At 40.9% G+C, this 27,399-nt stretch overlaps 1 pseudogene; it reads right to left on the bottom strand.

Annotated features, from left to right (window-relative positions):
* LOC149288213 (period circadian protein homolog 2-like) lies at positions 1 to 26,794 on the bottom strand (annotated as a pseudogene).
* Between the last annotated feature and the right edge of the window lie 605 nt (positions 26,795 to 27,399).

The following is a 27,399-nucleotide window of genomic DNA, read 5'->3' on the forward strand; positions in this document are numbered from 1 at the left end:
TTAATCGCACGACTCCAAGATTCCACTCAGTTCAAGCGCTTGGATTGCCTCCTTGTATTCTGTGCAGTCAGAACCTTGCTCTTTGCAGTAAACACAGTCCTGAGACAATAAAGAAAAATATGTGAATGGCTCTTAACCTCAGCAATGGCTTTGGCTAATAGTTTTTTTTAACACACTTGATGCACGCGGCACAAATCTCTCTTCAGCAGCTAGATTCACAGAGCTGCAGGTTGGAAGGCCACATCAAATATGACCTGAAAAAAAACTAACTTTGGCCCAGACAGCGCCAGCTATTAAAAGCCTAGATTAAATGTCTAGCCAATTAAAGGACCTGTTGGAGGCCAAGCTGATTAATACATTAGCTGGGAGCACTGTGTTTACACCTGTGGCATTCCCTGGCATCTGTCATGAAACAGCAAGGTCTTAAAAGCAGATTGTAAATAAAAATAAACACAGATTTAATGTCATGATACCCAGCGTGTTGGTAGCTCTTGGTTCCCTGTGATGTTCTGCCATGGTCTTAAACATGGATGATATCTGTAATAAGGTGCATGTCATTACTATATACCTAATGGGTTTGGAGAAACTCCTGTATGTTAAATTATCCAGCGATTGCTATGCAGTCCTGGCAGGTTCGTATTAGAAGAGTTCATGGGTTTGTATAATAAGCGGAGCAATTATGATAGCATCCGCTGAAGTGTTCTTCTTGATTACTCTTAAAGTATCATCCTCCTTGCCGACAGCAATGCAGCGTGTCCCTTTTGTAGATGCGAGGGCTGGTTTGGATGCAGTGCTATAACCTGTTCTCGGTACTATTAATTGATTCCATCACATTGTACGGGTTTTATGGTTCAGTGCCACATTACCCCTGTCAAAGAATATTCTCAATCTACACCAAGCCTGCTTCCAAGAGAGTTACAGGGGATATATTAAAAAATGTATCCTTACCATCACCTCCATAGCCTGTGGCAAACCACCTCGTTGTATCCAGGGGTGAATCTCCCCCAGTTCCTTCTTTTGCTCATCTGTAAAACGAGGTTGCAGCTTCTGCAAGGATTTCAGCCTCTCCTTGTCCTCCTTAAGAACAGCATCAATGTCCCTAAAAAGAAAAAGCATAGTCTTGACATGATATCCCAGCGCCGAGCATCAATAGCCAGCATCAGGGAGCAGTGACACAGAGGTCTGTATGAACTTGCTAGCAAAGTATCACTATAAATGTAGTATCTTATGTTAATCCAAAATTGTCCAAGGCCCTTGAGGGCACTGGCCTTGGAAAGCTTCGGATTAACAGACCAGGTTCATTCATATTTATACTCTTAAGCGGACAAATCCTTTGTCTCATGGGCTGATAGATGACAAAACTAAAACACCTCTGTAAAATGTCCAAGTCAGTTTGTCTCACCGTCAGTATTACAATCCTCCAACTATTAGTAACTATTATTTTCTACAGTCTGTATGTGGATGTATTTGCATTACCAGACCATATAGATTTGGTTTCCAGCACACTCACCGCAGTGGTATCTGGTAGGTCATCATTACATTCTCATCTGCATTGGCCATGAGCAGCCACATAGGGTCCTGTAGGACATACTTCATTACGGACTCCCCAGCTGCAGTTTCTTTTCCTAGTTTTTGTAGTTGATGTTGATTATTCTCAGAGGAATCCACACTGCCGAAGTATTTGCTGCTGCGGCTGGTCAGGCTGCTCTCTGTAACCACAAAAAGTTAGTTAATGTATCCCCATGAACCAGTCGTAGTCTGTGATGCTGCATGTCTTACACTTGCTAACTAACCCACCTGTTTGGCTTCCAGATGTACCTTGACCATGAGATCCAGATGTCATGGATTCTGAGACAGCAGAGGAGGCAGAACATGTTCCACAAGACGCATCCTCGTGCAGCAGTAGATCCATAAGGTCGCTACAGGCCGACATAGCATCACTGGTTTGTGCATCTGCAGGGGATCCTGCCCTTGAAGGGAGCTAGGAGTCAGAGATGTGACAGTTAAGTAATTGTGTAATGCACACTGCGCCGTATTTATACCTGAATAAGCTGCACCTACCGGTGCGGACTGCTTAGAGGGTTTTGGCGTCACTGTGCTGTTTCTTGTCCCCACATTTTTTAATCCAAGGGCTCCCTCTAAACGCTCTGCTTTCTGTGACTCTTCCAGTTGCAGCAAGTTGAGTTGTAGCGGAGAGCTGCAGCGAGACTGGAACAGTGGGGGAGAAGGAGGATCTCTGGGCGTGGAGGAACGAGAGATCCCTTCAATCATCTTTGGGTATTGGGTAGACTGTCTAGGATAAGTATTCTCAACTGTCTGTGGTGCATATGATGGTAAAGGCACAGGAAAGGCATTCTGTGGTGTTGACATTAAAGACTGTGGAACAGGGTAGGTTGGCTGCGAAAGGGAGAAGGCCGGTGGAGCAGTAGACAATGTTGGCTCAGGAGCAGGAAAGGCCATTTGTGGAGCACAAGAAGATGACTGGCCAGGGAATACAGGAGGTGGAGCACACACTGGGTACATAGCAGGCGGCAAGTTTGGAGGGTACAAGTAGTTTGGTAGGACCAGTGCCACCATAGGGGGAATCATAGGGGCAGGGAAAGGTTGGGTGGGGTAAGTGCCAGCAGGAGAGCAATGTGGGCTCTCATTAGGCATCGGAATCTGTTGTGGAGGGAAGACTGGCATTGTGTAAGCAGGCAGAATAGGATATGACAGTGGGGGATAGCTTGGATGGGAGGCGTCAGATTGTGACCATGCTGTGGTATTGAAGCCAGTAAGAGGACATCGAGAAGTCTGAGGAAGACCAGAGCTACTACTATCCCAGTTCTCGGGTCGCACACGCTTTGCTTTGGGCTTCAGATTCTTGCCTGTCTTTTTCCATGGGGTACCAGCACCCTGTGTACAGTGTCGACGAATGCCTACCGATAAAAAAAAGTGTAATTATTTAGCCCTTTAAACACTCTGCAATATGCAACCAAATCATAACATGCATACTGACATTTACTGCTCAGATATCACACCAGTCTTATTGTTTATAGTTGTAAAACCTATGGTCAGAATTGCCATTTAAAAAAAATAATTCACGATAACTGCTGCCCCTTGATCTTAGATTCAGTAGTCACATTTTGGGGATTTATAACCCTAAAGGTACCTAAAAACCCAAAATACTATGCTGAATACCAGAGTCTGTTATATGTTCATTTAATATTATTAAGAAGAAATACCGTATTGGCCCAAATATAAACCGCACATCCCCCCCCACACACTTAAAGTAGGGGTGCGGCCTAAAATCGCGATTTAGCGCAGGAATGCACAATTCGTATCGCCCGATGCCCAGGACATGCAGTTCCGGGGGCTGGACAGGTGTTTTTTCTTTTTTCATTTAGCCCTGCAGGGGACCTGGATCCTCCGCTCTGGCAGCCGGTGGTCATCTGCACGATGCATGCACTTCCGCCGGGGCCTCTATGAAGGAGCGCCGGCATTACATGACCTTCCGGTGCTCAGTCATAGAAGCCCCAGCGGCTTTTTCTTTAAAATAGCACCTTTAAGGATGCAGCCTATAATCGGGTGCGGCCTATGATCGAGCCAATACGGTGTTGTATAGAAACTTATTTATTCGGTATTACATTGCAGAAGTCTGTAATTAACCCCATTGGCCACAGTGTGGTGCTTTTTCCTCCAGGACACATACATTTCTCATGTTGCTGATCAGCTCATGTAAGGTGCTGCTCTGAAATGTGTGAGGATCAGAAAACTCACTGAAAGAAATCTTTACTTGGTTATAGAAAGCACAGTAGAACTTTCACATATTGCTGACCAGCACATGAAAACTTGTGTGTGTCCTGGGACAAACGCCTAACGTGGTCATCTGATGTTTAACACTAGCCCATCCACGTGTAGATTGGTTCAGACTGCTTTTTGTTGACTACTTTAATGTAGTGCTTTAAACCATTTAAAATGTAAACAGCCGTGTTGGATGGTTTTTTCCCCCATTATTAATTGGTTAAGTCATTTACACCTATTTACAATAATTCAAAATCCCTCTGCTGTACATTAGAAAGACTGAACATGTGTTTATCATACACTCACCCCCTGGCCTCTCATGCAGGTAGCTGCTGCATCGAGTCTGGAAGGCACTAAGCTTTTTTGTGTCCATGAAACCAGACATGAAATGATTCTCCTCTTTCTGAGTGTGAGCCACCAGCACTTCCTTAGTAAGCCCCAGTGGCCTGCGTGGCTCTTTCTCCGTAGTGCCAGACGCGGGTGGCACAGCATCTAGGTGCGCAGGCACATCCTCAAATTCTGGACAATGGGAGGAACAAACGTAGTCAGATACGCGTAAACACAAAATTACTTCGCCATCATTCTCCATGCGCAGCTTCGATTACTGAATCGTTTTTTTTGTTCCCCAAACTGATAACATTTAACAGTTCCCTGGCTCATACAAAACTGGCTGCTATTGCAGAAAAATGCTGTTTCAAATGCTGTTTTAGCTAAAGCTGGGGACACAAACAGGCATTCTGCAGTGCAAAAAGTTTAATGTAAGTTGAAAAATGTCAGCTATGATACCCTCAACTGTAGTTATGGTTACTTAAGCATATTTCAGTGGGTTGCCAGACACTGAAGTAGACCTACTAAACCAACAGCGGTGACCGTACTTTTGAACATACGCTACCGTTCAAAAGTTTGGAATTCAAAAAAGACAACATATTAAAAGTGTCAGGAACCTACTTCAATCTTTCTTCTTCATTAGCAAACCGTTTGTATTAATCTGTTACAATAAGGGTAATGGTTAAGATGAGAAAACAGTATGCAGAGAAGACTCTCTACACTCCTACCTGTCTTCTTGTCTCCGACATGTACAATTGTGCTGCTGTAGCTACAGTGGCTGGTGAGAGATACGACACTTTCAGCCTTGGCACCAATTGACAGAGGATTTAGCACAGGCATGGAAGGAGGGCCTGGAACAGGCATGGTAGTGTGGAGCGGACGGGATCCTGATGCAGAGAGAGAGAGAGGCGAGAGTGTTAATTTACAAATGTTTTACAACTCAAACAATTTACCCAGAACCTTCCCAGCTCAAAACATGTGGGACACAAGAGCTCTTGAATTTTAAGACGCATTCTAGAAAATATTATTTTTCATTTTCCAAGTTTCACAGATTTCTGGCCAAAATAGAAATACCTAATTGTAGTTTCATTCCCGCTACAGGACTTTCCTTTTGTATCTCCATCTTCTTGTCCTGCATCTGGACTGGGTCATCATCCGAGGTAGAAGACGGTGTATTGCAGGGGGACTCCCACTTGCGTTTAGTATTGGTGGGGGCACTGCAACTTTCCAGGTATCTGAAGAGATGTGTGGGAATTGAGAAAGATTTCAAACAAGCCCCATGCGTATGGTATAAAAAACATTTCATAAGAAAGATTTCTGACTTTTGGAAAGATCTCTTGATATTTGATGATGTTGTACCAGTCTCTTATCACTTCAGTCACTACTTCCACTCAAACGAAAAAATCCATTTTATTATTATTATTATCTTTTATTTATATAGCGCCAACAGTTTACGCAGCGCTTAGTACAATACATATATCCAAGGGTTATGACAAGACGAGAATTGACAGACTAAGACACTAAGATACATTAGGTGGGTGAGAGCCCTGCTCGCAAGCTTAAAATCTTGAGGGAATACGTTTATTTCTTGTAGTAAGAGAATGGGTTCAGAATCATTAATTACAGAACAAAAAAAACTTTTGAGGGTGGGCCATAGAGGGCTCTACCATCATATTTTCCTTATGAACAAGGTTTCCATCTGCCCATTAGCACTATGTGGGATGTATAAACGCCATGTAATTGATTATCACATAAAGCAGGGTAGCACTTTCTACATGCTGCAGACCAACACATGTAATAAGTATATGTGGCTTACAGAAAGAATAGCCACTGTGCTTTCAAATCGTGTTGAGCTGCTAGTTCTGGAATAGGATTCCCCCGAACACAAGATTTATCTCATCCAGGGTGTATTTCTTAGGGACTAAAGCTGTTACCGACAGTGGAACTCTCGCGTCGTTAATAAACAAACCGACCTTTAGTGTTTTCACTTTTATATGTTTGTTTTGTGTTTAACTCTCTACCCTCTGTATTATTTTTCTATGTACACATCTGCATGTATGTTCACACTTCTAGACAGATCCCAAGTAACTTAGTTGCAAATAACTAGAGCAATAGCTTCATGTGAAATGTTATAGTATAAACCCTCTCCGTGTGATTTTGTTGATTTGTTGATTTGGTGAAGAGGGATCACAATACCTGCATCTTACAGAACCTAACGGCAAGTGTGTGTTCAATAGAACGGCATCTGTGCTGCAAAGAACCATATGTAGTGTTCGTACAGCTCACATGAACACTGGAATCCATACAAATAAACTGTCTGTAAATCACTCATCCCATCACAAACTGACCTGTAAATTGGATCATCATGTTCGTGTTTCCTGTTTCTTTCAGAGGGATTCACTTGTCGTTAAACGGTTACACAAATCAGAACAAGGTATGTTCTGCATTATTTGTATCCTCAACTTTTATGTACTCTATTAACTATTTGTTACTCACATATGTAACTGGCTTTTAGGGAGTTTCTCTTGGTCAAGTACAACAGATGTACGTGTGTAATATATATTAAGGGACAAGCAGAGGCATTTTTTAACACTAATCTTAACACTCCAGCCAGAAATCCTAAACTCAAAGTGCTACCACCACAGCGTATGCAAATAAGGTTTTCAATAATCCCCTTCCTGTCTCTATATCCACTTTATACATAACTTATGTTGTGTGCTTCTCATGCTGTCCATGAGTGGTTATCCGGCTTCTGTGCCTCTGCCCTGAAGTGAGCATCTTAAAAATACAATACCCCTAATACAAAGTTATCCTCAGCTCTGTTCTCTGTAAAACTAACGGTCACAGCACAAAAAGGTTGTGTGTGCCAAGAAGTTTCAAACCGAAAACTGAAGGAAATTCCTTGGTGTGCTCATTTCCCCTTGAACTAGGTAAAGCACACCAATGGCTCCCATTGAGTTGCACAGCACTCCTTGTTTTTAACCAGCTGAGATGGTAACTGCCCTGACTTTTGAATTATTTGGTCTCTCTCTGTAGCTTTTGTAAGAATGTCTAGCATTCTTAACAGCCATTGTGCTGCACGAAACCACTGTATAAAATGGATTTATATTTAATGTGGCTCCTTGTGGAATTCAGTAGTAATAGCTGGGTGGATCATTCATTTAACAAGAAGAATCCTAGCACTTTTTTCAGCTCGGCGTACTCTTGCCTGGGCAGTACAGTAGGCAATCAGTGGCTTTATTCACCTGATAACACTGTCCAGACAACTGATCTGCTGGTACGAATAGGGAGACTGTTTAACCGGTAGCTCTTCAATCTGCACGGGACAGACACCGCTTTCTGATCCATCCTTGGCAAGGTCTTTATCATCCATATCTGCATTAGGAGCATGATCTGAGAAAAGGATACAGAGATAAAGCTGCGAACAATGATGGTGTCAATGATGGTTGTAACTACTGTCTCAATAATTGATATTAGCAAAGCCCCTTACCAAGTTAAAAAAAAAAAAAAAAAACGGGTATTACAAGCATCAGAACAATAAAGCTGGTGTGTACCCTTCCTGTAACAAAAGTGTACTGAACACTACATGTACTGAAAACTTCAGGTCCTGAAGAAAGGTAACAAGGACACCACAATAAATAAACGTCTGCTTGCTTCACTCTGAAAGCCCAGAACCATTGCGTTATAAGTTGCTGTAATTGTTGATATACTAAATGCAACGGTTGCTGGGACCGGAAATCTGGCAGCTTCCTTTTAAACAGGTGGCATGTATCTCTGCATGGGTTAAAATGCCAAAACACTAGGTATGAGCATGCGGGATGAGAAAATATACAATCTGGGCAAAGTGCGTGGATTCAGTCATTCCCTCCTCAACAGAACAGCAGCCTCACAAATAAAAGGAAAACATTAGTATATTTAGAATCTCTATTTAGATTTCACAAATACATATTTAAATGCATTGAGCCAATAAACACTCATAATCTAGTATTTGAAGGGACATATAAGTTCAAAGTAATGCTATACTTTAAAAACTACTTTTTTTTTTCATAAAGGAATTGGCACAGTAGAAGTTACAAGTTGATTTTCTCTGCAGTCACTCACTTTGCTCATATTTTTTGACCTAGACAACAGATAATGGGTAGTTTTATTAGATCCCTCTCAAGAAATATGGAGTCGAAATTGAAGGAAGAAGATAAGATATATATAAGATATTCCAGTAAATTTATTTTAAGCTACCAACTAAATTTAACCTAAAACTACCAATTTAGATATAAAAAAGACCTACCTCAGCAGAGGAGGCATATAATATGACCTTTAGTATTTACCTTGGGGTGATTTATTATTGTTTGTGAGCACTATAAGTGACAGCCTTGCCACTACCACCCGCTCCACCACAACAAGAAGATAAAACCTTCCCCAGTGTGCTTCATAACGCATGAGATTATTCTACCAGACTCCGTGGAATTCTTTCTTAAAACTCATATGACTACTCTCTGTAACGGAGAGAACGCCAAACTGAGTACAATTTACATCATTTTTTTTAGAAACATACAAAAAAGACAGGAAAAACATCAGAGAGAGAGAGGGCAAAAAAAATAAAAAATAAAGAATCTGTGATCTGAGGAAAAGGGTATGATCGTGTGCTGCCATATCTTTATAATTATATTTGGGTAAATCGGTAAAATTGGGTAAAAGTTCTCTAATATTTTGTGTACTGGTTTAATTAGCTTTCCTTTAGGTCTTCTATAAATTTGCCATATTTATTGTCTTGTTCAGTACCGTTCTTTATCCACTTATCTATTCCCTTTTCCATTCTCAGTTGTAGCGGAGTCTGGTGTTTTATCATTTCCCATTCCGGTATTCCAGTTTCTGGCTATAACTTGTAAGGGTGCCATTACGATATGTGTTGCTATCTTGTCTTGTTCATAAGTTATTTTCGTTTTGGGTTAGTACTACTTCTGGTAACTGGTCCAATTCTTCCCCTGTTATTTTATATATATTCTCCAAGACCCATTTTACATTTATTTATAAACCAATGCAGTCACCAAAATACAATCGAGAAGTCATTCGATTTGGGCTTTGGAGCCCATGCTATTATACCTGCTTGCTTCTGTAGGTTCTGTGTATCTTTAACCTCAAGGCTGCTGGTTCCCTGCTCCTCCTTCTGCACAGCGGAAGATGCCTGGTGGGCAAAGAAACATTTTATATGTAAGAGTATTCTGCTGCGTCTTGTAGCCCATGCGCAAAGACCCTGACATTACAGCTCTCTAATTATATTAGATGACCTGTATATGCATATGCATAGCTAATATAGATCTGTCATAGTAAGACAAGGAAGGATATTGGAAACCCCCTTGGTTCCCAATAGGTATAAGTAAGCAATTATAATGAAAAAACGTATTGGTGAAAACATTATGGTGCCAGCAATAAACTAGAACAGAGGTAAAATAGTGTGTAGACATGCAATCCATAACAGTATTTGGCATAGCATATTACACAGTAGTTTTCCTAAGTGACAAATACTGCCAAAACACCCACTTAGAATCACACTGCACACTTCTAGCGACGCTCATGTACTCTGTTGTTTCTACAAAGGCAAATAGGGCATGCTTTGATTGTGACGCACGGCCACAGATGAGGTGGGCATCTCACACATACACATTTTAATTCAGTTTGTCGTACGGATTAAAGCCCATATTGACAGCACACAAATAGCAGGAACAAAGCATGTTATGTAGGCAGGTTGAAGAAGTGACAGCAGGATTGTGGAAAAGGCACAGACAACCCACAGTCTCCTGTGTTCAAGTTTAAACCATAAACACAGACGAGCAGGGGAGAATTACTCTAAAGATAAAAACGGCCTCAACGTAGGGGACACATGAATGATGGAAACCCCCACACATGGAAAATGTGACTTAATTAATGGCCGGCTGTGAAAATTGGTATAATTAGAGTAGAGGAAAAAAAAGAAAAAACTGTGATGTCATATAAGATGCAAATTGGAACCCTAAACATGACAGAGACACATAGGGGAATTAATAAAAAGCAAAGCCTTGCCTGGGGTCAGGTGAGGAGAGAAAGGAGACCCCCGGAGCATGCGAATAAAGCATGCAGACAGATTAACACACATTGAGCACTGCCAGATACTCCTTCCCTTCCGGACCCTCTTTACATCATCATCCCCAAAACTAACATGCTTGTCCTTTATGTCCTCGTTGAGGTTCCCGTTGCTATCGCTGGAGGATGCTGCACTCATTGGATTTTCATGGGACCCATTACTTCCCAAACTCCCGTATCCGCTGGAGCTGCTGTTGTGGACAGGCTGAAGAGAACAAACAGGTCATACTAGCATTGCTGCACTGTGATGATCATATGTATTACATTTGCTTTTGAATTTGTTCAACTAAACCCCCCCCCTAAAAAAGACCCAATGTAGGACCGTGAGATGCCATCACTGGGTCATACCAGGGATCTTCTTATAGCGAGCACTATTCTGTAGCACTATAACTGCTGTCACAAAGAATATCCAAAGAAATGAAATACAGATCTGATTTTCTGGATTTTACATTTTCATATATTTTAACATTTGTTAGTCCATTCTCGTAGCATAGAAAATGTACAGGCATTACCTGCATGAGTAGCTGATGTATCTGCTCTGTGATCTCCTGAATTCCAGGCTGCACCGACTGATCTTCCGTGCATGTGGGTGCAGCGAATATGTCTTCATTAACAGGACCCCTAATGAGAAAAGAAAGATCCGCACCATATGTGTGTACTAAACGGTTAGTCATCATGCAAGACATTGTTGGTTCAATACCCAATATGTTATCTTAATATGTTCTACCATTATCTTTCCTCCTATGAGATAAGTACATTCTTGCCCTAAAAGATACAGAGTGAGTACATGCAGCCAGTTGAAATGGATTGGGCTTCATTGCCGTGCAAGTAACAAACTGAGAATCCCTTCACGCATCATTTGTACAAAGTGAGACACTCACATCCTAACTTTGTGTCTGCCAATGATGAAGGACACTTTACGACTCCAAGGGTTGACGAAGCTAGACCAGCTGGTGTCTATGGTGATGTACTCCCCATTGCGTGCACAGAACCGAATAGGTGAGAAATCAAACGGTTGCCCTCCATGCTGCAGAACTGGGAGAGAGCGCAAACACAATATATGTTAACGGAAGAACACTGAAGGGCATTTTATAAACTGAACTAAACTCAGATATCTGTATAACATTAGAACACAGATGGAATCTTGCTTTCAGATTGAGGTTATATTTATTCGAAAGCCTTGTAGAATGTTGGAAAAGTAGGATTAACACACATACTCTTTTTGTGTACAGCCAGCATGAGCGGCCGATCACTAGGATGAAGGTGCAGAATAATAGGGCTGCCGATCAGGTCCTGAGGAAGGTATCCCAGCAAAGGTACAGCTCTGCTTAGACAAAAAATCAAGAAGCACAGCTGAAATAGGCAGGCAACAGACAGAGGAAGACAATACAGAGAAAGCTTCACAGGCTTTCCTTGCCAAACAAACGTATTTCATTCTTGCTAATCTGAAATGTTTTTTCTCTTGGTAAAAAAAAAAAAAATCAGAATCTAGTAGCCTTGGCACTCTGAGAAATATAACTTTCTTAATGGACAGTTCCACAAAATACATCACTGAAACATTGATGGGAGATTTCACTTTCAGCTCCTTCACTTCACTATTGAGCTACGGGAAGAGCTTGGCTGGTCTTGTATAATGTATATTTAAGTCACTAAGATTTCTTCGAAGTCTCCTTTCACATTGAATTTTACCCTGGAGTAGCCCTTTATAATGAATATCGAACTGAAACCACCTCTCTTCTGCCAGCTTTCCCTTAATTGAATAAAGTCTGATGTCTCAGTATTTCCACATCAAACATCATCTTACTGACTTCCTGGACTATTACAGAGCCGAGGAATACATCGGCTATTAATACAGAATGACGGTAACAGTAACATAACAGGAAACTAGATAAACACGGGATTGCACAAAGTAGCCACGGACAGTTACTTTGCCAATAGTTTCAAGGGTTTTGTTGGGGAGAAAGAGGACTCCTCCGCATTAAAATCCCCTCACCTTTCATCAACGTCTTGGAACAGACAGCTGGGTGTGTGAGTGGTCGTGAAGATGCGTTTATCTGCAGGGATCCAAGGAGCTGAACAAAATGCCAAAAATTCACAAGAATGTAAGAAGAAAAAAAACCCAAAACATACGATTCTGCAAAGCCTTTCATCAACCGTGCCCACTTTTACATAACACTTGGCCCACTTTACAATAAAATTGAATCGGTCCAAAAAAGGATCTAGCATGCATCTTAGACCTAGTGTTCCTAAAAATATCCAGTTAAGCATCACAAGGCCAAGATACATAATTGGGTAATATTAACATGTGGTGTTTCTAAGAGATTAGACAGAAATAACTTAAGACGGAGCGCTTCAAAGGAAAAGCTAAAACTAGCGCAGCAGCAAAAAGGTGGAAAAGTAAAATCACGTCTTAATTTGGTAAATGCTTTATTTATAATCTAAAGCTGTTCCCGAGAGACTAGCCAATAAGGAGACATAATTTGCAATCCATTTTAATGAACTCATGTTAGACATCCGTGCAAGATATTGTTTAACCCCTTGGTGACAAAGACTGATTTTATTTTTTGTACCCTTCGTGACAATGGCCGTTTTAACATTTCTGCGCTGCTCGTGTTTAGCTGTAATTTTCTTCTTTCCCGTTTACTGAACTCGCACACATTAGATATTGTTTTTTTCAGGACAAGAAGGGCTTTCTTTAGATGGCATTGTTTTGATTGTATCATATTATTTACTATTAAAAAAAGTATAAAATATGGTGAAAAATTTAGAACAAATGACTTTTAGTTGAAAAATCTTTTACTCATCTATAAAAAGTAATGAAAAAACCTGCTAAATAGATTCTACTATTCGTCCTGAGTTTAGAAATACCCAATGTTTTTATGTTTTTTTGCTTTTTTGTACACGTTATGGGGCAATAAGTACAGGTAGCGTTTTGCTATTTCAAAGCCATTTTTTCCAAATCTGGTAATTCTTCCCCCCATGTGCCATTTCGGGTATCTTTAAAGGCCGGCCAATGCAATTTACCCCATCAACTCATATATTTTTGAAAACTAGACAGCCCAGGGTATTTCAAATGCTAGTATTTTAACTATTTCCATGGACTAATTCTACCACCAGTCTTTGTCAAACTTTGTGGTAGTCATTTTTTTGCATTTTTTTTCCCACACACATTTTACTTCAGGTATGAATAAACAGGTTCTGGTATATGTCACTATCATAAAACACCCCAATATGTGTTCAGCAACATCTCCTGAGTACAGCGATACCTCACATGAATGATTTTGCCTGCCTGTTTGGGGGGAAAAAGGGCCACATTTGGGGCATGCGCATTTTTCAATGTTGAACTTTGGCATTTGGGGATCCACTGCCCATGCCCTATTTGATACATGTTTGGGCCATTTCAGTGTGCCCAATAAAACCATATATTTTTGAAAACTAGACACCCCAGGGTATTTTAAATGCTGGTATTTTAACTCTTTGCATGCACACATTTTACCACCAGCATTTTTTCAAAGTTTGCAGTAGTATTTTTGTGTGTGTATTTTTCCCCACACACCTACTTTATGTATGAATTTACAGCTCCTGGTATATGCCGCTGTCACACGACACCCCAATATGTGTTCAGCAACATCTCCTGAGTACAGTGATACCCCACATTTTTGGGGGGAACTAAAAGGCCACATTTGGTATGTGTGCATTTTTCTAATTGGAAATTAGATGTGTGGCCATCCTTCCCCCCGTGTTAATTAGGACATTGTTGAACCCGGCCAATTTAATTTACCCCGTCAAATCATACATTTTTTAAAAGTAGAAACCCCATGGGCATTTAATATGCCAGTATTTTAACTCTTTCCATACGAGAATTGTTTTAAGCTAATGTGCTAATTTTAGGTCTTGCTCCCAAAAAAAATATTTTTTATCTATATATTTTATTTTTCTTTGCCTATTTTTTTTCCTTTTACATTTTTTGGAACTTGAAGGTTCCCCTGATAGTGACATTAGTGGGAAATTATTTTTACATTTTACTGGTTTTTTTTACTATTTTTTTCTAATTATTATTTTAATTTTATTTTTTAATTTATTTTTACTAATCACACTGTGATTAGAAAGCTGGGCTCCATTGACTTGCATGGTTGAATGCAGTACCTGTATTCAACCTGCAAGTGGAGCCAGAGTTCTCTAGAGGGTCTGGAGACCATCTAGCGAACCTTTTCAACTTTATTATTTTTTTTTACAGGACGGTCGCCATCTCGTGGATGGCGAAGATCACTTGCAGTGGCGGTTGTGACCGCTCTCCGGAGCGGTCACAGCCCGTCCTGGGGTAAGTTTTTGGTGTCGTTGAATGCCTCTTGATCGAGGAATTCCAGCGACACCATTGAAGTTTAGGAGGTGATCATTGATCGCCTCCTAAACACTTTTAAAACAATGTATGGCGGATGTTGACGCCCCGGGGAGGGGCCCCTAGTGCCGATTGTGGTGTTGCCGAATGCCTCAAGGTCGAGGCATTACTGCAACACCGTTTGGGTGCAGAAAGCGAACGTAGATCGCTTTCTGCACCCGTTTAAAGTCATGACGGTCCTGGCACGTCAATTGTCACTAACCGGATTTTAGTGCATGACGTGCCAGAACCGGCAATTGTCATTAAGGGGTTAAAATATACAATAAGCTGTATAAACATAAATTAAGGAACCATTAAGGCAAGAACAAAGTATGAGCTTGAGTACCTTCATATCCGGAGTGCACCCTCTCAGCAAACAGCACACAGCACAGTTGTTCAGCAGGGCTCCCCTTTGCTTGTGCCCGGATTAGATATGGGGTCAAGCGGAAAGGATGATAAGAGATCTCTCGCCGCGATTCCCGGCCACAGCTGCAGGTTAAATAAAAAGTTTTGTTCTACAGAGAATCGCAGGAGACAATTTCCTTCCTGATAATAAGAGAATGATTTATTTATTATGTAAACCATAGAATATAAGTGCTAGGGATCAGGTTTAAGAGGTCACCATGTGCCATTTTTCTTGAGCAGGGATCATTGAAGCACGTGGGATTTCACTGGATGTTGCCACCTGATGTCATGCAGCACCCTGTCACCTATCTGTGAGTATGCAGAGGGGAACATGTTCATGCACACATTGTGCTTTGCGGCTGGTGTTTGGAGCACATGGTTATGCTGTCAATCCTCTTCTACAGTTTACAAGTGTTACTGATTAACACGCTAAAACTAGACATTTCTTTGTTGAGAAAAAACTGTTTTAGTAGTTGGTTCAGTGTTGGAAACAATGAACATACAGAGGCTGTACTTCAATGGGGTAACTATTTGCACCCATGCTATTCTGGGTATATTTGCAGTTTGCTTCATGCTTTAGTCTCGCTTTGTGGAGTATAAAAGAGAGAGAATATTTCTGCGCTGTGTCTGACCCAAAGAATGTGCCCTCTTATTGATCCAAACTACGCATGACATCCAAGGTCTGTAAAGATGTGCGAGGTGCAAAGTATCATGGGTAATTGCCGGCACCAACAATAGTATTGATGAAAAAGAATATGTAATAAAGAAGTAGTCTGTCATGATGTAACAGACAGCTACAAGGTTTCAAGGTTATACAAAGAAGAAGCAGCAACCTGCCATACAACAGAAATAAAACTTAGGATGTCAGGCTATTCATCTGCAGCCTGAGCTGTCCTCTCCCGTGATGTTGGTGATAGAATGTCTTATAAAAAAAACAAAAGCAGTATCACTCTGGACAAAATAACATTTTTTTCCTAGCAGAAGCATGACACAAAGCTTTCAGGTACCCATTGAAGTCCCAGGATGCTGGCTGCGTGCATCTACCCGAATAAAACAATATTTAGTGGTAGTTTCTCCTGATTGTCCACACTTTTGTTTGCTTTTACTAGATTATAATTTGCAGGGTCATTTGGGGCAGCGTACATTATGTTCTGCATTTTATATACCGTATTTGCTCGATTATAAGACGAGGTTTTTTTCAGAGCAAATGCTCTGAAAAATACCCCTCGTCTTCTAATCGGGGTCGTCTTATAATCAGACCTCAAATAGAGTCTGATTAGGAGACTAAGGAGACAACGTCCGCTGCAGCCGGAAGGAGGTGTGGCTAGCAGCGGGGGTTGTCTGCGTCCGTCGCGTAGACCTTCCCCGACTGTCAGAGATCTCTGATCTCTGACAGCCGGGGAAAGTATACGCGACGGACGCATACAAACCCCCGCTGCCAACTCCACCTCCTTCCGGCTGCAGCAGAAGGCGACGTCAACCCGCTGCCCCGGCTGGAAGCACCGGTAAGAGAGGGCTGAGAGGGGAGAGAGGGGAGAGAGGAGAGAGGAGAGGGGAGAGAGGAGAGAGGAGAGGGGAGGGGAGGGGGGGGAGAGAGTGTGTGTGTGTGTGTTAGTTAAATGGGGGCATAGGGCATTTCTGGAGTGGCGTTAAGGGGGCATTTAATAGAGCACTCTGCCTCCTGAAATGCCTTATACCTCCCTATATGCCACTCTGCCCCATAATATGCCTTTTAACCCCCTAAATGCCAGAGTGGCATATAGGGGTATAAGGCATTTCTGGAGGCAGAGTGCTCTATACAATGCCTTTTAACTCCCTTAATGCCACTCTGCCTCCTGAAATGCCTTATACCTCCCTATATGCCACTCTGCCCCATAATATGCATTTTAACCCCCTAAATGCCAGAATGGGATATAGGGGTATAAGGCATTTCTGGAGGCAGAGTGGCATATAGGGGGTCAAAAGGCATACCATGGGGCACAGTGGCATATAGAGGGTTAAAAGGCATATCATGGGCCACAGTGCCATATTGGTGTGGCAAGCCTGGGGGCAGATGTGCGTAACTGGGGGACAGGCTGGAAAATACAAGAAATAAAAACCAAAAAAATATTTTTCTCAATCATAGCTTTTATTAAAAAAAATAGTTTACATGAATTAACATTTACTGGTAAAACTTTTTTCCTTTAGGGTCGTCTTATATTCAGGCTTTTTCTTTTTTCCTAAGTTAATATTCAGATTTTGGGGGGTCGTCTTATAATCAGGGTCGTCTTATAATCGAGCAAATACGGTATTGTTCTGAGAGAATAAATGAAATAATGCGTGTATGAATTTTGTGAATGAGTATGAATAAATATGTGGATGACATGTGTGAATGAGAGAGAATTAATACATTTGTGAGAATGTATTAATGAATATGTGTAAATAATTTGTGTGGAAGAGTGAGAGAATAAATGATTGTGTGAATAAATCGTGTGAATTAGTGAGTGACTAAAAATGTTTGTGTGTATCATAGATGTATAATTGATTTGTGGAAAGGCAAAGATGGCACAAACAGGGCGTTTAAGCCTTGGGGACAAAGATTGCACAGGGTGGGCAGCTTGGGAACAAAGATGTCATACGCTGGGCTGTTTGGGGACAAATATGGCACGTCCTATGTGTGGATGCCAGGGCTGGCCTTTGGAGTGTGCAACGTGTGATCTATTCCTGTAATTTAGGAGGTTTTATCTATACCTTTAATACTGAGTTTTTATGTGAATTCCAGTTGATCTATACCTGCAAAGCTGGGTTTTTGTGTTATTCTGTTGATTTATATCTGCTATGCTTCTATAAATTATTTATATATACCTGCAAATACAGGGTTTGTATTCAGTTGATCTATACATGCACGTGCTGTTTACATGTGTTTATTTGATGTATACCTGAACTACAGGGAGTAAGTAAAAGAGAGGTATGGCTCAGTGAATGAGGGGACAAAGGGACTCTGGGGATGATTATGGGGGAGAGGACCTCTCAATGTCATGGTAGGGTCAGAAAGAGGGAAGACTGCACTGACTCTCACAATCTTCCCCTAATCTGTGGTCAGTGTGGCATTTTATTTTATTTTGGTGTGGTAGCGGAGGGAGTGATTGCATGCTACGGAGCGTGGAGCGGGGCCCAAGGAAATGCTTTCCTGGGGTCCAATTTTTTCCAATATAAAATATATTGGCAACAGGGTCTAATATATATATATATATATATATATATATTGGCAGCAGGGGCTAATATTAATATATATTGGCAGCAGGGTTTAATATTATTATATATATTGGCAGCAGGGGATAATATTAGTATATATATTGGCGGCAGGGGCTAATATTAAAGAATGAAAACTAACTGCCAGTTCAGCTGTTATTTTGAAATCATATTTTAATCGCGGTCCTTACTTCAAAAGAGATAATTACATATTATGTACTTAAAAATGCATGTCTAATGCATAATATTTATATCTACACATAAATATCACACATTGCAGACACGACATAATAAGTTGTTAAGAAAGAGCTTAGAACAAAGTATTGTGATGTCCGAGGGCTCACCTGATGCGACAGTAAAAGGGCTTTTCCTCCATACCCTCCAGAGATCCAGAATCTAAAAGGGAAGGGGGGGGGGGAATCAGTTGAATCATCATGAATGCAGCCCTGTAAATGGAATTTGTTTCTAAAAAAATAAAGTTTAAGATTAATTTTTAAGTTATAAAAAAGTTTAAGAAGATTTTTTTCTATAGAGAATCTGGATTATGAACCCAATGCTGCAATGTTCTAGAGGACTCTGCAATCTTTCTAGATACAAGACACTATTAAGTTGCTGTGTGTTGCAGGTCTTAAATTGAGTATTTATAGCTACATCTCAAAGAGTTGGCAAGGTAAAAATGGAAAAGGCAAACACTCTCACTGGTTTGAGATCCAGGATTCCTTGTTCCATGGACGCATTGACTGAAATGTGGTCTATTCACTATAGAGGGAGTTGGTAGGAGGGTTTGCTAGAGAGCTACAATTTCCTTCTGACTTTACTTTATATTATGAAGCACCAGCCCCAATGACCTTCAGCGACCAACAGGCTGACCTGCCCCGTATAAAGCATATATTTAATATCGGTGAGAATATGCAAACCTCACCTGTTGAATTATGCATTACACAGGGGCAGCTGAGTCCCTCCTTGCAGAGAAATAATCAAGGGATGGCCCTTTATTATAGAATAATTTAGAATTCAAGATGCTGAACCTAAAACTCTCCTGCAGGTTATCCTACTAACTCTATTAGTAGAACTTAAAAACCTTACTCATTCCTTGGTCACAGATTCAGGATCAGTTTATGCGTATCCCACATATAATACAGTTCCCTCACTTTATTAACTACTGCAGGAAAGCTGTTCCTTTTTTAAGTGTTATTTATATTGTGACATCGCTGTGGGATCTGCTTGCACTCTGAAAATAAAGTGTTATGTAAATATATTTTATTTATTGAATTTTATTTGCATCGGTACGCAGGAGCTGCATGGAAATAACAGTAACCTGACGTCCTACCATTTAATTGTTCAATGAGCAATATTCACTACATATTCCTACGAATAAATGTCACCCGCGAGATTAAACAGATATGCCGAACGTGGTTAGTTTCTCACCAGCTCCGTTGCAGATGCTCCATGATGGGAGTCTGTATGGGGTGGTAGAGCTGTAGAACACGCTCACATCCTGAGGGGCCAAGAGTTCAACAAAGCGAACCTGCGAGAAGACATCTGCCCCACAGCGCAGGACCACTGAGGCCTGCTCCGAGATGTACAGGATCCGTCCAGTTACTAGGGAAACCGCCACAGCAAACACGTCCTAAGGACAGAATCGTAATCATTGTGAAAAGTATCAAAAATACCTACAATTTATTAGAAAATAAAAAGGTACATCTGTATAAATAGAAACCTGGAGATGTGCTGCATTTTGGGGGGCCGCTATCCTTGTTTAAATGCAATGGTTTGGCTTAGAGAAGCAGACAGCGTGGCAAGGGGGGGTAAAAATTATAATTCTAATTTCCAATCCAACCCCATATTAAAAAAGGCTGTCTGAACAAGTTGATAAAAAAGAGCCACTTCATAGAGAAGAAATAACTTAATGGGGTAGAGACTTAAAACAGGAAGATGGCTGCTTTATATATTTAGTTCATGTATTGGTTTAGTGTCAATTTTAAAATACAGGGTTTGTGGCGGGGAGGGTTGCTAATTATCTGCCATGAAAGTCTTAACTCGCCAAATATCTGATATCGGTAGAGGTTGGCGCACTTCATAGCATGAAAACTACCCCTCAACGGTCTGAATTCAACCAACTTTATTCATACTCCAATTGTTGTACAGGGATTGCAGTAGAAGCAAAAGGTTCGATGATTAAACACCTATAGCACAAAATGCTAATTAGACATTTTTATTCTTCTCTAATATCCCCCCTGCAAATACTACAACATTTTGTTATATGATTGGATTTCAAGGAAAATGTAATTAATAATTTGGGGCAGAAATACTTTACAGGAGTTGCAGACAAGAACCTTATATAGGTCGGCTAAAACAAGGAGCCATGCAGCTCAGCCAAGTCTTGTGTAAAAAGTGGATCACATAGCACATAGAACTTATCCTTCACTTACACGGGTTTACAAACTTATAGGAATTAAAGCCAGTAAGTGGTCGTGCCAATCAACAGAGCCCTTCTTACCATATTATTCCGCGTGTACTCGGAGGTGATATTCGCTATCTCCTGCACGGTGTAACACGACACGTCCAGACCACGTGGCTGCTCCTCATTAACCATCAGTAGCTGGTAATATTCCTCATTTGCTACATTAAAAAGAGACATCAATAACTGAAAGCCACAATGAAAACATAACACTAAATAAAATGAAAGTTTATAAAACAGCAGATTGGTGTGGAACACACGCGCTAGTCTAATAATGTTGCCTGAACAGTTCATACACGGGTTAATATTGGGAAAACCTATTACTGCTGTAGTGTGCTGTGTTACCTTTAACCTGCTGGATGCACCGCAGCGCGTATCGAAGAGACGCCAGCGTGCTAGATTTGCCCCTAGATCTCCTGTCTGAGGGGAGATACGAACGTAGTTCTTTCAGGATTTTCATCAGATCTTTCTGAGTTTTGGCCTTAGCAGGTTGTTCACTGCTGTAAAGAGGAATATCACATACAAATGAGGAGAAACAGGGAAAACACACAGAGTGCAAACAGTATAGAGAGGGGATGAACAATCCCCTTTACATCCGAGACAGTAAAATTTATCCATGGATCCTGCATTCTGTTCGGTGCCGTTATGGCACTCTTCATGCATAATGTATTTTTTTTTCTTCTTCCAAAGTTTTTTTGTGAGCAGAAAACACAAAATAAGAGGTTGTGTGATAGAATTCCCAAAATTCCCACAACTATTTTCACAAATAGGATAAAAAGAGTTATAAACCTCTGTGTGCTGTTTGCACAACATACAGAGTTTATTTTATGGATGATCTGTAGTTTTGTTTCATATCTGTGCTTACCTGTAGCCACTGGTAGAGGGATTGTGTTCAGAGTCGGCCATCATTAAGGAAAATGCTGCGGAGCTGCATGGAGGAGGCTGGAAACCAGAGGAGCTGTTGGGTAGGAAAATGTCCAAATTTAGTTCACATATTGCCATTTACAATACAGATTTTATGCAATCAATATCTTGAAATTACCTATAAAATACACTAAAAAGTGTACAAGAAACTACATATACTCCAGTTTCACACTGGAAAAATTCAAAATGTGATTGCTCACCTACTGGTATTATACCAAATGCCATTCCACCTAGTATTATAAAAAGAATAACAAAAGAGGGTTATTTTCAAGCACCTAACTGGTAACGGAACTTGTTGAGCTAAGCAGTTAGAACTTGGGGCAGCTCACCACTGTTAACCAATCAACCCAAGAGTACCCACATAAAAAAACCACAGATGGGAACTAAAATGCCAGTGCAAAGGGTTAAAGTGTGGATCAATCCACAGCAACGTTCCACAGATTCCTATGGTGATTTAATATGGTAATTTTAAGAATAATTTCCCCTCATAAAACTAGCTATAGCTTGTACTCTTTGTTTTGTAAATCAGCGTAATGGAGATATTGGGGTCAATTCACAAGGGAGAGTTTGCGGAAGAGTTGTGGTTTTAATTCTCTTACTTCATTATTCATTCTAAAAGGCCTAACACCAGCAGGCTTCTCTAGGAAGAACAGCTGACCCTGAACAATGCATAATGCAAGATTTTGGGGACAGACCTTCATAATGTATAGGAGCTGAAACAACTATCCTGCAAACTCTCTGGGTTTAAAAGCAAGGGTATATTTTGCCTTCTGAGGATCAAGTATGGAAAGTTCCAGTACGACAGCAACTAAGCGATCCCCGGTAAGGCATGAATGGAAATAGGGGTCGTCCCAAGTGAGTTCATCTTTGCCCCAATGGAATGATGGGTTATGTCTCCAAATCCAGGGCAACCCTAGCATGATGGAGTTGGTAAGGAGAATCTCTCTCAATAGTGAGAAAGTTGTGATGGGTATCCAAAGTAAGATATCCTTCTCCAAGAGAGTTTTTATCCACAAAGTTGTTTGAACATGTGACTTCAAGAGGTATGCCATGATTAAATGCCCAGGTTTGGTCGGTGAAGACACAAGCAGCCCCGAAATCTACAAAGATTAGGAATAGTTGCCGTGACTCCTCTTATTGCCTTTAAGTTTTTAGATTCTGGATTTCTTCGGGCGAGACGGACATTGAGGTAAAGAATGCGTACCAGAGCTGCAGTAGAATTCCTGCTTTCTCAGTTGTCTCCTTTCAGCTTGAGGGAATCTTCTCACTCTGCCATCTCCATAGGTTCCTCGGTATTGATATCTGGAAGTAGAGCTTGTTGGGTGACAAGGTCTAGATCTGCATTTTCTCTCTCTTGGTTCCTCGCTCAGCGTAACGCAAGTCTATCTTGATACAGAAGGCATGAACAATTCAAGATCATCAGGGGCTTCTTTGTCTTTAATGTGGCTATTCAATTCAATCTGATTCCATTCAGTTTCATAGAACATAACAAAATTCTGCAAAATTGTATGATGGCCCACAGTTCTGATACCTTGTTGGATATTCTGCTGCTTCTCTATGACCAGAGTCAAAAGATAATAAAGTCAACTGAATAAAAAGCATCAGCATCCTGTAATAAAAATACCTTGTTCCGCTAGGGGTATGGTCAAAGCTAGAATGTCAAGGCTACCCTTGTAGCAATTCCTGACAGGCACGTGCATCCCCTGTGAGTTAATCAAGTAGAGGTAAGTAGAAGGAAGGCATGACCTCAAGTCGAGTAGCTGCCTGTGTAGTGCACTAGAACTGCCAACTTTAGATGGATCTATTGTAGGTGGGCCACATAAGACCAGTTCTTGCTTGGCATTCGCCTCCATCGGGATCCATGGCCTTGTTGTTAAATGCTACATTGAAGATGTAATGTAGAACCTCTGTGAGGAAGCATGGGAAAATTATGGGAGGTTTTCACCTGAAACAACCACCTTTCCCCAAGGGTGCTGGGGGCCCCCTGGACTTGGGTACTATGAGAGAGGTTTGGAGACCTAGAAGCGGATAGGCTAAGTGCGTAGATAGAATACAGGCCAAATTAGCGGCAGGCAGAATTCCATCACCAATGATAAGGTCCAAGGTCAGGGCAGGCAGAGTACTATTACTCTACTATTATTATTCAAATTTTATTCAGTACAAGGTCAAGATCACGGGAAAGCAGAATCGGTAAGCTCAGAACAAAGAGCATTATGACAAGGCAATAGCAAAACATTAGAAAAGGCTATATATAAACACACACAAATAACAGGAAGCGATCTAAACCTGGAAAAGGAGGAGTAAGGAACAAAGTGTGTGTGAAGGTGCGTGTGTGTGTTATACCGGCCACACTGGACGGTGCTAAGCCTGAACCTGTAGGGCCTGGAGATTAGCTGTATCTGACCCACTTGGCAAGTTGGCTATTTGCTCCAGTATGATCCCTGAGAGACCGGTACCATGCGCCGGTCACGAGGGACTGCACGGAAAGCATGGAGGAAGGTAGCACAGATTGTAAGAGGAAGGCATGATAGATGGCTGCTGTTCCTGTACGTACATAGACATTGGTTGTAAACTTCCTGTTCTCAACTAAAATGTAGGGCCAAGAAATGCAATGTATCAGAAGTGCTGAGATTTAGCAGCATTTATGTCCCCAATTTTACAGAGCATTATGCAAACACAACCCATCTTGTAAGGTTTGTATTGTATGTGTTGGGGCGGTCACCTCACTTGGTATCTTTCTAATGCTTCAGATAATAGTTCATATGATGCCTTGTGTCTTAGCTTTAATGTCCTATTTAGATCTTAAAATTACAGCAACAAAGTCCCCGCTTGCTTTCTGTGGTTCTTAAATATGCCATGTATGTATGTATGTATGTATGTATGTATGTATGTATGTATGTATGTATAAATTCTCTATTATAAAGTATCATGTTTGTTCTACATAAATGAAAATTAAAAATGACACAAAGCCCAGAAAGGAAAAAATTAAGATGTCTTAATAAGCAAGAATAAAAGTTTACAATAAAATATTTTTTTTTTTGACATCAAATAGGATCCATTTACAGAACTCCTGTTTTACTGATGCAGTGACTACAAAAAAAGCCATTTCTGGATCAGAAGGAACGTTACTTTCTTTATTTTCTAGAGCGTGTTGCGTGCGCCTGCATGAAAGATCTCACTGCAGAGTCACGTAAAGTAGGTCACAGTGCCACCCTCCCACCCCACCTCGGACTACATCCGACACGGGACTAAACTACAGGAAACCTGGGATGGGAATTCTCTGGACAGCACCTCCTAGTTCTTTTATCTCTACTACGTCAAACTATATACATTATATGTTTATATATATATATATATACATATATATATACATATAGTAACTCAAGCTGTGGAGCGTTCCAGGGAAAGATTTGCTGCATGGTGAGAACAGTTCATTCTAGAATATTTAGAAGAACAATTTACCAGGGCTCAAAACCAAACCTACAAATTTATAGGTTATGATGCTTTAGTACTGTATTTTGGCTAGGGTGTAAACCCTCCGATATTAACCCCTATTAATCTAAATCGGATTGGTTTATTCCTGAAAATATATGTTTCTTTCATATTCCAGTAGTTCTGTTAAATGTTATTTCGTGATGCTGGGGCAATGCGACAACTACTCGTTAAGCCCGTAAATCTGACATCATGTGTTACGTGTTGACATTCGTCGCCTAGCAATCAGCCTTAGTCGCGCTTTGCTTTTTTAGACCTTTTGCCGGACTCATTATAGAATAACATTTTACGTAAATAAAAAGTTTGTGGTGTGAACTGAATCAAGGGTACATTCGTAAAAAAGCATTTTAATCATTTGCGCAAATCAATATTACTAATAAACTGAATGAACTTGAACATTAAAATCCAAACTGCTGATTTCTATTCAGCCATCTCAATGTACCAGTTATGAATGTGTTACTATGACAACTACCAAATTTGTCTTGCTGCTCGTTATGAATTTGTATTTGACGGTCTGAGTTAATGGGCTACAGCTTCTCAAGTATAGTTTGGAAAGTACGGTTGGCATTAGAATTATTATTCCAAAATATCTGGTAACAACTATTACATGATTACAGCAATCACAATTACATACAAACCAGCTTGATAGGGACCAGTCATCTCGATTATATTACAGCGCTTTATAAGTTACGACTCTATATCACAAAACTGCTATTGAACAAATCAAATAGGCTAGTGGCTGTTTGAACGTCAGAAGGTCGTTATGTTCACGAAGGTCCCTTTAACAAATATCTATTTTCCTGACGTGAATGTATCATGTTACCCCGTATGCCGAGGAGGATAGTCTCACTAGCGTTATTACACCTAAGCAATCTTTTCAATCTTCTTGTGTGGGATTAGGACTGAACCCAGCTGCGACCGTCCCGTGCTCCCGGCAATTACATCTTCCGAATGGGATAGAGCTTAAACTATGGCTTTCAAGGTATGGAACAACTGAACGAAACGCTAAGAGACATAAAGAAGATACGTATTAACTGAATAAAAAGCTTTCAAAAATTCACTCCAGGCTGTGCCTCAGTTTCATCGATAATGCGGTCATTCCAGAGCTCCTAAGTCTATCCAGTCAGTACTATATTCGACATTTGGGTATTTATTGACTTGCTGGTATAAAAATTCTGCAAAATTTGTAAGTCTAGCGTTCCCTTACCTATGTATTACTTCATTAGTACTATTACTCCTGAGAAAAAGAGTTCAATTGATATTACCCCACTTCTATTGCGATATGACACCTAACATACCAACAGCACCGTGGCGATCATATAATTCTCGCTACTGCTAAATGCATACCTGGGGAACAGGTAAGCAACGCTGTATATCCCAGCTTATAACAAGGAGTCACAGTAAACGCAGAGGAAGTGTTCTTTTTGTGTAACACCATGTATGACTTCTTACCTTTTGGATGCCGGTTCCTTCCCGTTCTCTTCTGACTCATTAAGCTCATTACTGCTGGAGTCATTGCATGTTTCCATGTCATCTAGTGTATCGCCTGGTGGAGGCACCAGTTCTTGTGATGGAAGTTCACAGTCCAGATCTTCTGACTGGAGTAAACCTGGTGTTATATCTGTTACAAGTGTCCTCAGGGAATCTAAATGGGCCTGCATTGCAAATTCTTTCATGTTAACAGCACTAATGGGGGGTCTGATCTGATCTGTGGATGGACAACCCAAAACTGCACCGCATTCAAGTGGCAATTTATCTCCATGCTGTGGGGAGAGGTAAGGTAGGTCATCTACAGTAAGTGGCTTTAGAGCAGTACTGTGTCCTTGCTTAGAAAGATCACTTTGGTTGTGAAGCATGCCGTGGGTTAGTTCTGTGGGTTGAACACCCTGGTTTGAATTGAGTCCTGGTGATGCAGATCCTACTGGCTGAAGTAAAGAGGAATGGGGCATTTCTATAGGATGTTTCTCATGGGACATGTGACATTCTTGTTGTAATGATGCTCTTGGCTGGTAGATAAGATTGTGGGGCAGGTCTACGCTGAGTGTAGTCTGGTGGAGATCTCCGGGGAGCTGGTCACTGCACTGATTTGGCATTGCATTAGATGGAAGTAGACACCAAGAGCATGGACAATCCTACAGGAAGAACAGAAGTCATTAGATCCAACACTCCACAGTATACACAGAATAGCAAGTGCACTCCACATAATCGATTTGTAGGTGCCAAGCGAGTTCTACAGCTGCACATCAAGAAATCAATTTTGAGTGGAAACACAATGTATCTT

This window comes from Sceloporus occidentalis, unplaced genomic scaffold, assembly GCF_023333645.1.
Source record: "Sceloporus occidentalis isolate IW3139 unplaced genomic scaffold, rSceOcc1.0.p SCAF_53, whole genome shotgun sequence".
In the NCBI taxonomy this organism is placed as follows: domain Eukaryota; kingdom Metazoa; phylum Chordata; class Lepidosauria; order Squamata; family Phrynosomatidae; genus Sceloporus; species Sceloporus occidentalis.